This window comes from Tigriopus californicus, chromosome 6 (assembly GCF_007210705.1).
Source record: "Tigriopus californicus strain San Diego chromosome 6, Tcal_SD_v2.1, whole genome shotgun sequence".
Lineage (NCBI taxonomy): Eukaryota > Metazoa > Arthropoda > Copepoda > Harpacticoida > Harpacticidae > Tigriopus > Tigriopus californicus.
In genome coordinates, this window is record NC_081445.1 from 13,258,330 (window position 1) to 13,268,692 (window position 10,363).

General features: G+C 44.6%; 1 long non-coding RNA gene across 1 annotated transcript; it reads right to left on the reverse strand.

Annotated features, from left to right (window-relative positions):
- Window positions 1-6,519: 6,519 nt before the first annotated feature.
- On the reverse strand, window positions 6,520-7,498 carry LOC131881550 (uncharacterized). Its single transcript, XR_009373370.1, has 3 exons — window positions 7,394-7,498; window positions 6,966-7,138; window positions 6,520-6,723 (listed from the first exon to the last, which is right to left on the reverse strand). It is a non-coding gene; the product is annotated as an uncharacterized LOC131881550 (long non-coding RNA).
- Between the last annotated feature and the right edge of the window lie 2,865 nt (window positions 7,499-10,363).

Genomic DNA, 10,363 nt, shown 5'->3' on the forward strand with positions numbered 1-10,363 from the left:
GATGATGACGCCTCAACCATCTCGGCCAATTCAATAAGCTCAGAGATGGGGGTGAGGACCCCATGACGATTGTCTGACCACGTCTTTTCCTCCAGACGAAGCCACACCTCAGTAGAGCAGATTTTACGTAGCGTGGAAAGCTGCTCGCAATGTGATCTGCCCTCCCTGCTGGCGAGGGGAAAGAGATGAGCCGTTTGATCCACATGCAACATCACTCTCAACATAGCCTTACGGATAGGTTCATTATGAGCGCGAGTGAAATTGGTTAGCTTAGTCATGATGAGTTGGGGAGAGTCCTTTTTGGAAAACCGAGTGGCCATCGTGTCCACAATAACTCTTAACGGTTGGTCCCTAATTGTCTGAAATGTATCGAAATAGTCAGCGTGACTCTTGTACTCAACGCCAACTTGATGTGATCATGAGACAAGGAGAGGCTCTGCGCAAAGATCGTGAACTTACTCCAAAACTCCGAGAAACAGATGTCTAAATCAGCTTGGAGTTCTGGAACAAATTTCTTCAGGCTCGACACGTCCAAGTCCTCAAAACACGCAACATCCGATGGGATTGTCAGATCGCTGGAACGGCTAGACCGTTGGATCGATGACATATCCTGGAGGCGTGATTCCACTGTTGTAATATCTTCGTCAAGGGTGCGGATTGCTCCTCGAATAGATCCCATGATGGTGAAAAGTTTATCTGGAATTTCGTCATCCTGATCAAAAGGAGCCTCTAAAGCTAAGGCCTGAAGTCCGAGATTTTCTCGACGACCTCGTAGTACCTCAATTCGATCAGAAAGGGATAGCATTTTTGCATCATCAGAATGAGGGTGAATCGAAATAGGGACTAAAGTTTTGAGCAATAAATCCCCGTCCCTTTCATAGAAATGTTTCAGAGTCAGCTTAGAAGGAGGAGATAGGAAGGAATTACCAAGAGAAGCCATCGTGAATGAAGGTCAATGGGTTTGATCCGGGGTAGCTGAAGTATCGAGGTAGAATCACGAGCCTAGGCAGAACGGTGGTTCCTCGAGGTAGACGTTGGCCCTAGAAGAATGGAAAGAGACATGGAGTCGGTGGCATTAAAGCTGGGCTAAAGCTAGAGGAGAGAGATGCTGAAAGAGATGCTGAAAGAGATGCTGAAAGAGATGCTGAAAGAGATTCTTGGAGTTGACGATGTTAAAGCTGGGCTGAGCTAGAGGGAAGAGAAGAGGAGAAGGCCACAGCCTGGAAAGGACTTATTGAGAAGTGCTGGAAAGAAATGTCACGGTCGCCATGTAACGCTCGAACCAGGTCTAACAAGATCAAGAGACGAGACTTAGTAGTACCTAGAGAAATGAAAAAAGTGTTGGTCTCGGTGGTAAGTCGTAGACTCCCCTTTATTCATGATGAACATAGCTTTATATACGCAACTGGAAAGGAGAAAAGGAGGAGCTTAAGGCAGAGAAGAAGAGGGGCTTAAAGCGCGTGTTTCAACTCTGTAGCAACTTGTTGGAGAGTAGAGTCTCTCTTTGAGATCAGGGTGTGGCTCTCTCATGTCGATGCTTTTGTTCGTATACAGTTCCTCCCATATATTATTACAGACTCTAGCTGCATGGGAAGGGGAAAGCTGACCGATCGTCAAATGGGATCGAAAAGCGGATATTGTAGCTTGATAGACATCGTCTAATTTTCCTTGCAATAACAAAAAAGTAATTGCTGAATCTAAAGTCGTGCGATAAGAAACAGTAACACAATCGAGAGGAAGATAAGGTTCATTTTCAGTTGAGTCAGCAGGAAAGACAGGAGCCCGGGAAAGAGCGTCTGCGATTAAATGATCTTTTCCTGCGTTCCACTCAACGGTAAACGAATAGGAAGATAAAATCTCTCGATATTTAACGAGATGGGTATTTGGAATGTCCGGGAGATGAATTTTCAGGACGCTTAAAAGCAATTTTTTATTGGCACATTTGATCTTCCGATTTTTCTCTGTTGAGTCTATTATGACACTCATTCTCCGAGCCAAGTCATAGGCCATAAGGGTGCGAGTTGGACAAAAGTTCATTGGGAGGAGGAGGAGAAGAGGGAGCGTACTCATAAATCATAAAGAAATAGGAACGGGCCTAGAAGGTGGAGACCTCATACGCATAGCGCGCACCGGCAGAGACGCATGTGGAAGAGAAGGCCCATGAGGAAGAGGAATAGCTTCATTGTCAATTTTTGCAAGCTTAACTCGATTCAAGTGACTCACAGCCGTTCTAGAGCCATTGTAATACTCAACGTCCGGGAACCGAAGTTTGGTGACTTGATAAGGCCCTGAGAACGAAGGTTGTAATTTAGCATTTTTATACCGTTGATTCGGGACTTGTTGCTCAACAAATATGAGATCACCGACGGCCAAGGGAATATTTTTGGCATCATGCAAATTATCATGTTGCATTTTATACTTGTTTTTGTAAGAAAGATTGACATCGGCAGCTTTTTCACGAGCAATATGAAGAGCTTTGAGCTGATCCCCATGGGTTTCATTGTAGGTAAGATAAGGAGGCACGTCAAAGAATGGCATGTGAGGGGCCATGCCGAAGACTAGTGAAAAAGGGGATGCATGAGTCGCTTTAGACACAGACGTGTTGTAGGAAATTCGAAGAGCTGGAAGATCAGTTTCCCACTCCAAGAAAGGGGGCCGAATTAAAGCTCGCAAGTAATTCTTGATTGTTTTGTTAAAAACTTCAGTACGAGAATTGCATTCGGGATGATAAGGAGAAGTCGTCTTGTGAAGAATCCCAAGTCGCTGAGTCAGGGATTTCATAAGACGGTTGCAGAATTCTCGTCCTTGATCCGTAATAATCTCACGTGGCGTGGAATACCTCGTGATCCAAGTATCAAGGATGGCTTGGGAAACAACGCCTGCCTCTTTTGAAGGAATTGCTACCAATTCAGCATATTTTGAAAAAGCGTCCGTGATGACAAGAATGAACTTTTTACAAGACTCAGAAGTCGTCAGGGGACCAAACAAATTGATATGTACGCGATGATTTGGAGATGGAGGCTGGGATAGGGGCTGTAGAGGAGCTCAAATACGGCGACCAGGTTTGGTTGTTTGACAAGGAACGCAGTGAGAAATGTGCTTCTCAACTGCCTTACGGAGACCGGGCCAATAAAAATCGGACAAAATTCTTTCAGTAGTTTTGTATATCCCCATATGACCTCCAAGCTGAGAATTGTGCGCAGATTGGAGAATATCCTGATGAAGGGAAGACAGTGAAGAGTCAAGACTTAGAATTGGCGTCAGTGTAATACAAGACGCCATTAAAAACCTTTAAAAAGGGCTTAATTCGCAGAAATGAAGCAGATGTGGAATTGGAAGCCAAATCATTATGGATTTTGCTGATTTTAGGATCTGCTGATTGCAGCTTCTTCATTTTCTGTTCAGACTTGTGAATGTGAATGTGAATTTCCAAGAAGCTCTTCTTTGATGATACAAGATGGGCACAAGCTTCAATGGTCACTGCTGAGACCACGATCATTCCCGCTGGTTCGTCATCTGCCGTCAAGGTACTGGCCTTCAGGTTCCCCTAGCTTCCCCTGACGGCCTCTTCTCCATTTACCTGCAATTCTACAATTGACTGCCTGAATTCCCCTATCATGGGCAAGGACGCCCTTCTCTCCTTCTCCTTCAGTGGCATCGGGTTCATCATTGTTGATAATCCACTCGACGTGGATGTTGAACCCTCCAAATCCACCTACGTGGGGTCTTTGTCACCTTTCAGTCACGCAGAATGCGGAGAAATCCATCTCAACATGTCTGAGGAGCCTCTTGCGACGGGCCCTACATCCTCATCATCTTTCCAAGTTGGCCTTTCTCATTGAGGCAGTAAAACCGACATTGTCCCATCTGGGAAGCACAGGGTAGTCATTGTCTCGGGCGGTCAGAACCGCTCCTCTACAGGACGAGTAACATCCAAATGATTTAGGATCAAGCCCCGAGAGGTGAAAGAACATTGTACTGAACGCTCAGGATTGACGTGTAGGAAGAGGCTGATTTGTAAATCTTGTAATTTGATCCAGACTTGGTGAGTTTCGATAAGATTTGTCCACAATAAGCAGATCCTATGGCAGTAGATGGGCGGAGCAAATAAAGATTTTACAACCTTTTCGGACACAAAAGATTACCAGAAACTTTTAGAACAGAACTACGACCTAAATGGTATGGATTGTTTTTTCGATGTGGGTAAAATACAACTAATTTGTCTGGAAGAACAAAAACATTGTGAGTGGTGACATGAGATAGATTGTTAAAACGAGCAATTCCCAAGAATGCAAAAAGTTCAAATATGGCTTCACGCCAAAGATGTAAGGGTCCAGATGGAAAGAGAGAATATAGATGCGATATTCGGGTGAGAATTTCTGAAAAAATAATGGGTCTCTTCCGGGAGACAGGTTTTGAATACATTCTTTTTGCATCAGAAAGGCTTTGCATAAAAAAAATCAAGTTTGATCAAAACATTGTCTAACTTGATTTCCACACCTTGATTGATGTAAACATAACTTGTTTTGAAAGATCAATGTTTGTGTAAAACCTTTCAAATTTTGTCATGCTTTACATCACAGTTTAATTTTGCCCCCATAAGTATGAACTATGTGTAAACCAACATATGGGGCTTAATTTCTGTACTGGGTTGAGTAGTCCGCTGGGGCGAGTTGTCCTCAAAGCCGAGTGGTCCACTGGGTCGAGTAGTCCGCTGGGTCGAGATGTCCTGGGTCGAGTTGTCCTGGAACCCAAAATGTGTAGCTGATGGGAGCCAAAAGGTTGTGCATTGGTTGAAGCACCTCTCAACGTTGAGTTGTGTTCAATGTAGATAGGAATAGCTTGCAGCAGATTCGCGAAAAACTTCATGTTGATTTACAAAAAACACTCAGCGTCTATTTCCAATCTGACAACAAAGTTGTTTAATGGTCCAAGAAAACTCGTTCAAATACATGAGGCCATTACTGAGCACATGAACAGAGAAGAAGAAGAAGCAATAACAAGCCCGTTCTAACAAGTATGCTCCTCAAGTTTCAGAAAGATAGTGCGCAACCTTTCACTTCGTTAAATGGAATTTTTATCCTGAGTGAAACATAAAGTTCTTTTTCAATGCATAAACTGCTCAGGTATGTAGTCTGGAATAGACTTGAGTGATTAAAATGCTGTAGGACCAAACACGAGACCATGAAGGATTGTTAACTTATTGCTATGCAGGGAAATTTGAGTTGTTTGGGCACAACCTCCTTCTCCTCGACCAGAGTCAGGTGTGCAAAACGAACAGGTTGGACCAGGTCATTTATCCTCGAACAATATGGCCGAGCCTGCCCAAGAAAGACGGCTCTGGAACTTGGTCCAGAGTTATCTTTGCTTCAGAGTTGCCGGTAATATCGACCCAGATCCTCGGGATTTCGTCCGACATCAGGTCTGTTCTCACAAAGACGTGCAGGTCTTGGCAAACCAGAAAGAGAGTTCTCAATTTGCGTGTTTGTGTTCTGTGGAGCGGGAAAATGGTTAGTCATCCAATGAAGAATGGTATGTTGGCTTCTCCAGGGTCATAGAAGTCGTACTCCGTGAGTAGAAGAAGATGCGGGTCGAAGGTGTCAAGGAGTTGGCGCAGGTCATCTTGTTTGTTGGAGAGGCCTGTATGCGTATTTAAAATGGTGGTCAGAGAGAAGGTCGTTGCTGGATTTCTGAAAGGTCGGTTGGTTTGAGGAGTGGTAGTGGTGGCTGCCCATGAGAATCCCAACACTGTCTGAGGGCCACCTTTCAAATCCTGGGCACCCCAAGCGGATCAGTGACAATGTATATTTGGTGCTGTTGTTGTTGTAGTCGTTGAGGGCTCGAACCTCACTGTATAAGGTGGTCGAGCAGCTTGTCTGTGATTTTGTGATATCGTTTGTAACCTTTAAGTTCTTATCGACCCCTTTCAGTTGACATTCTGTTTTGTCTTTGACCAGGCTTTGACGGCGCTTGCGGATCTATTCTTGGCTTTAGTCTGAAGATGATTGGTCTTGGTAGTTCGGACTTCTTACTGGCCCTCTACAACGAGCCCACGTCACTGACGTCCATCCCTGTGTTATCGAGTAACACTAAATTGTATTACACTACAAAGGTTTAGGCTTGTCTTTGGTTAGTGACTAAGACATTCTTGAGCTCGAAAATGAGCGGAAATATGTGGGAAGGTGCAACAGTACAGTATATCATGGCTAAAAGAGGTCAATCCAGCAATCACCATCTCATAAACCAACATTTAGATCTCGGCCGGATTGATCCACTTTATTGGCATAACTTGCCTGCTACCTCCCAATCCTCTCCATCTGTACGACAATTGCGTTCAACCATACCCATCGCCCAATATCAGAATCAATGCACACCTGCCTGGATTGAATTAAGGTTTGGATCTATTCTTTTAAAATAATTCTACCAACCATTGATATACAGCAGGAAAAAAATTGGTATACTTGAGGATATCTAGTAATATTAATGTTCACACAAAAAGATCAACGAACACGCCTCAACTTTGATGCTTCAGTCGTATTTTATTTATGCCTTATGCGTTGCATTCAGTTTCAAACATTGAACATGATGGCCTCTGCTCGGTCAGCTATCGGGATTTCGCTTAAAGGTGTACACTTGGTTTTATCTAATGGGGATGGCTTGTAGCAGTAAACGCCATCGCATGTGCAGCAACGTCCTTTGAAAAATCCGCAGCGTTCACCAGACCTGTTAAAATGGGTAATATTAGCAAAAGAAGCAACAATGAATGAATTCTCCTCTTTTGCGTCGTAAGATGTAAAACTAGATGTAGAACTATACTTGGTGCTTGCAAACGAATATGTATTGAAAATAGTGCTTTTTAACAAGGTATCAAGACATCCAAACTCAAGAGACAAGCAATGTAAAAAGTCAGTTTTCTCTGTCAGCATTGGATGAAAGAAGATTACAACATGATTTGTCCGTCTTACTTGATGCACAGGGGGGGTTGACACCGATCCGGACCATTTTTCCAGGGATTGCAAACCAGTGGGCTCTGGCACTCGGCGGAGCTGGAGCATATTGCTCCTTGCTTCAACAGAGCCTGAGAGTGGCACAAAACCAAGTAAGTGGCGGCAACGCTCAAAAACAACACAAATTTCATCTAGGGAAAGAGAAGGAAACAAAACAAACAAGTCAGCTAGATTGAGAAAGATGGTCTTCCGGCGGTGGAAAATACAGCCTTTTCAAGACCGAGTTGCTTGCTGTTTTCAGTAAGAAAATGGGTGGTCGTCAACTCGGTGTTAAGCACTCAGTTCTGATGTGTGTCAGATGTGTTCCAAATGAGTACTCCAAGAACAACAAATTGTTAAACTTTGACTCCAAACAACAATGATGATCGAGTTGACAAATTACCCACCCTTAGCTTTGTTCAATTTGAAATGATGCTGATTGCTCTACAAACCCAGACTTTTATATCAGCTGCATTGACTTTGAATTGTGTGGCATCTAGCATTGTCTGTCAACCACAATGTCATTTTTCTGACGAATTTGCAACATAACAAGGCTTTATTTGAAAGCGAGAATGTGCGGCTTGAGATGAATTGATTTTGATTTCATGATAAATAATGAAAGTATTGCATTTGTCAGAGGAAACGTCTATTTCAAAATCCCTTTTAATTGTTGTTGGCCCTATTCATAGCAATATGTATACGAACTTGGTTTTTTAACAGAAACATTACAGTAAGAGAGGACTCTATTATTTGGAGTGGCTAGAAAGATTAAGAATGTACGGTATTCAAGGAATAGCGGTACGTTTTCAAAAGCATCCATGACCTTTGTGCCAACCTGGGTATGGTCAATGAAGTCCAACTCTCTTCTTTCTCGGTCTCCTTGCGTATTTGCTCCCAACAGTTATGCGTATAGAGAATGCACGTGTTGATCTCGTGGCATAACCGAATTCCCTTATATCTTAGGGGACCATCTTTCATATGAATTTAAAGTTCAGTATAATGAATCAGTTTTTCGTCTTAAATTGCAACGAATTCTATTCCCCGTAAAGGTAAGAAAGTAAGAAAAAAAGGGTTTGACGCTAGCATTCAAATTATTTGACGGGCTTCCTTACCCCTGCTCGGATTGGAATCCCAGTAGTTCAGGACAAGAAATTTATGCGTTTTACTTAACTTTTTTATACATAGTATTTGATCAACCATCGAATTAGAGTTGGCTGGTCTGGCCAACCCTTGAAAATAAGGTTGAGCGGGAATTATAGTCAAAAACTTGTCCAAGTCTGACTCAAATCCTGCAACTGAATTAACGACTGCGTACGACCTACGAATATTTGAAGGCAGGCAGCAATTTTAGCAATAAAGTAGCCCGAGAAAGAAGAGAGTTGGACTTCATTGTTTTATCTCGCCTGGATTCTCGAGAGTTTCAGGGTGCTCTGAAAATGTACACTAAGCTTCTACGGTCACTAGAATTGACCCTTGATCCTGGATTGGGACAAAGCTCATGGATACTTTTGAAAACGTACAATATCAGATACCTTTCGTACCTTCTCTGAATACTGTACAATCCCAACCTTTTTAACCTCGCCTAGTACGAGAGCTCTCTCATATCCTCAATATCCCAAGTAAACATCTTTGGACCTGCTCAAGCCTTTCCAAACCTGCTGAACTAATTGGAGCCCAAATGAGAGAGGTATATTCAAGATGCGGCTGGACAATCAACGTGTACAGAATTAGAATCGTGATTCTATCTCTGGACTTAAACGTGCGATGTATCCAACCACATGCTTCAAAAGCATGACAAACTTTCAACTGGATATGCTCATCAAACTTTCCATTATCTCGGGGGACTACACCTAATTTCTTCCTGAATGAGACCTGCTGAATGCCCTTACCTTCATCATCTAATAGTGGAGTGTCTAATGACGTCGACCCAAAGGCCATTGAGCGGAATTTCATTCCATTCAGTGCCATGTTACTCGTAGCAACCCAAGAGTAGATTTGGTCTAGGAACTCTACCAGACAGCCGCAATTCTTACCAATCTGCATAGTAGTCATGATTCATATCTCCCGGCACGTTTCCGAAAAAAAATAGATCATCCTTGTAGAACTGTGACCCTCATTTCCGGTCTCTCCAACTCTCCACTGAGCGTCACCTGCCATGGCGCGCTAGTTCGGACTTCCTCCCCTCACCCGCCCCACCACGAACAACCATACAACGCATCCGCCAGCTCCAGACCCAGCGACGCCCCTCAGCCACGCCCACATCGTTCTGCCTCGTCCAATAGACCCAGAACTACGACACCGCGATGTCCCTGTCCTCGTCCGTCACCGCGTCCAAGAGTGGCCTCTGTACCCGCATGACGTTCATACGAGAGGCCAAGATTCCATCAGCCAGTCTTGACTTCTTGGAGAAGAAATTCAGAGTTGGAAGACGCCAGGGTGCAGTTTGAATAAAAGTACATGGAACACATTCGTGAAGACCCCGCCAACGGAATCCCTGCCAGCAACGCCCCAAATGCGGCCGCCTCTGCCAGGTTCGTGGCGCTTACCGCCAAGATGGAGGCCCAACTGATGGAAGCAAACAAGGAAATTCACGGAACATCCTCCTTGCCAATCCCGCTAAAAACCCGCCCGCGCCGCCACTTCACCAGCGACACCTCACGGCCTCCTGTTCAAGCGCGTGGGCGAGCTAAAGCCCTTCACGTTGACGTCATCACCTCCCCACTTCAACTACATGAGTGGATCAAACGCTTAAAAAAAGGAAGGCGTCCAGAATTGAAGTTGAACTGATTACTCCAGAGGGGCATCCTGGAGTCATGAATTGTGGCAACCACCGCCATGATCATGGACGCCATTGCCTGTCTTGAGGCCCGTTCTTATCCACAGGGATAAGAAGTGCTTCAACTGCGACAAATTGGGGCACGCCAGGTCGGTTTGCTGCTCCTTGTCTTCTTCAGACAGCCGTAACCGCGATCGTTCCCGAAATAATTCCCATGGACCCGACCAATCCCGAGGGCGCCGTGGGTCGTCGTCAAGGCGCCGATACGACTCAGGCAGGAACGCCAAGTCCCCCACGAGGAGCCGGTCCACCTCCCGCGCCCCCGTCAACTCTATCAGGGTTGTGAGTGCCTCAGGTAACCCTTACTTACCCCTTACCCGCATCAAGCTCTCTTGTTTGACTGAGAATGAGGAGAACTTCCAGATCCTTGCAATCCCTTGCGTTGCCCGTACAGTCGTCCCAAAGGGGGGCTTACTCGCCAACGTCATTCACCATCCTCCAAATCATGCACCAATTCGCTGGCTAAAGCAGACATGACCTAGACGGCAAGAATTGACCTTCTAATTCGCCGCTAAACTGAAATGCCAAGAACAATGGCTAA